Here is a 1,400-nt window from a genome sequence, read left to right as displayed (position 1 = left end):
CACATACACATTCACTGGCACATACACACACACATACATTCAAGGCTCAGGAAAGCAGGAGTTTAGCATGGAATAAGGATTTTAGGCATCACTGGGGTGATACGTACCAGAAGGTAGACTCCCTCAGGAATCCAAATGGAATATGATGAGGATGGCATGAGGCTCAGACATGGAATGACTGGCCAGGAATCAGGAAGCCAGGAGACGGTCAGGGTTCAAGGGGACATAGCTTCCCCTGAAATCCAGACGGGCCCAGTGACAGGCAAATCTGAGAGTATTTATAGGCAAATCTTGCTTCTGGCAAAGGTGCGTATGGTGAGAACAACGGTGGTTTAATTACTTGCTTTTCACCTGGATGTCCCTGTCTGAATTGTCTTAGTGGTCTTAAGCTGCTCGGACAACAGACCCTGGAGGGGGCAAAGATCTTCAGGCAAGGCAAACATTTGCTCTTCCTGGTCCTATGATAATTCCTCTATGCGACTCTCTAGATATAATGAGTGGGTGCCCCTCAGGGGTGTGTGTAACAGTCCTCAGCCTTGCTGGCAATGGTGGACAGGCTGTTTAAGTTTCATCTAGGGGTCATTTAAGGTTATCATTTTATCCCAAAATTTATATGAAGCAGCATGGGTAACAACACGGTGGGGGTTGTCCACTATATCTCTTCATGATGCGTCCATGCCCTTGCCTGTTCCAGCTTCTACGGGAGTCAGGAAATTTCTGCTGCATTTGTGCATATGGTGAGTGGTGTCTCTTGCATAGAGTGGCAGGAGAGTCCCATATGTAGCAGGGCTATCGTTATCATGGCTAGACATAAATGAAGCACACTGTCACTAAAGAGCCTGCCCCTTGCTTCTAAGACCCTTACCTCCAGTGTTTAAAATCAGCTAACTCCCACCAGTGATGTGACTGGATTGTTACTCTAATTCATTGGTAAAGCACAATAGATCGCCCTTGGAGGAGATTCCTATGTCCTCTTGCATGATCCTCTGCTGTTAGACTGGTCGTCTTTCAATGTGGAGGTCGAGTAGTAGCACAGAAACCAAACAAGGTGAGCTCTAAAAGTAAAGGTCTTACAAAGGCACTATTTGCCCATTTCAGCCTCCCTTTCTGGAAAAAAAAGTAATATGAGGATAAACATGGTAGGCTCTAGGTGCATTATACATCCCAGTGGTTCTCAGACTTTTTACATTTATGATCCCCTTTACATCTCCATCAGACATCCCCCCAACTCAATATGAACACATTATTTTTGTTTACATATTTAGTGTTGCATTCTCCTCCATACATTCATTATTCATATTTTAACATTTTATAAGAAATAACTGTTTTAATAGACAGTTTCGTGTTAAATAATTAAATACTTAACACATTGTAATTTTACACATACTGTCTCTCACACA

This window comes from Sceloporus undulatus, chromosome 1 (assembly GCF_019175285.1).
Source record: "Sceloporus undulatus isolate JIND9_A2432 ecotype Alabama chromosome 1, SceUnd_v1.1, whole genome shotgun sequence".
In the NCBI taxonomy this organism is placed as follows: Eukaryota; Metazoa; Chordata; class Lepidosauria; order Squamata; family Phrynosomatidae; genus Sceloporus; species Sceloporus undulatus.
The sequence above is the reverse complement of the archived record's forward strand: the minus strand, read 5'-3'. Positions refer to the sequence as shown.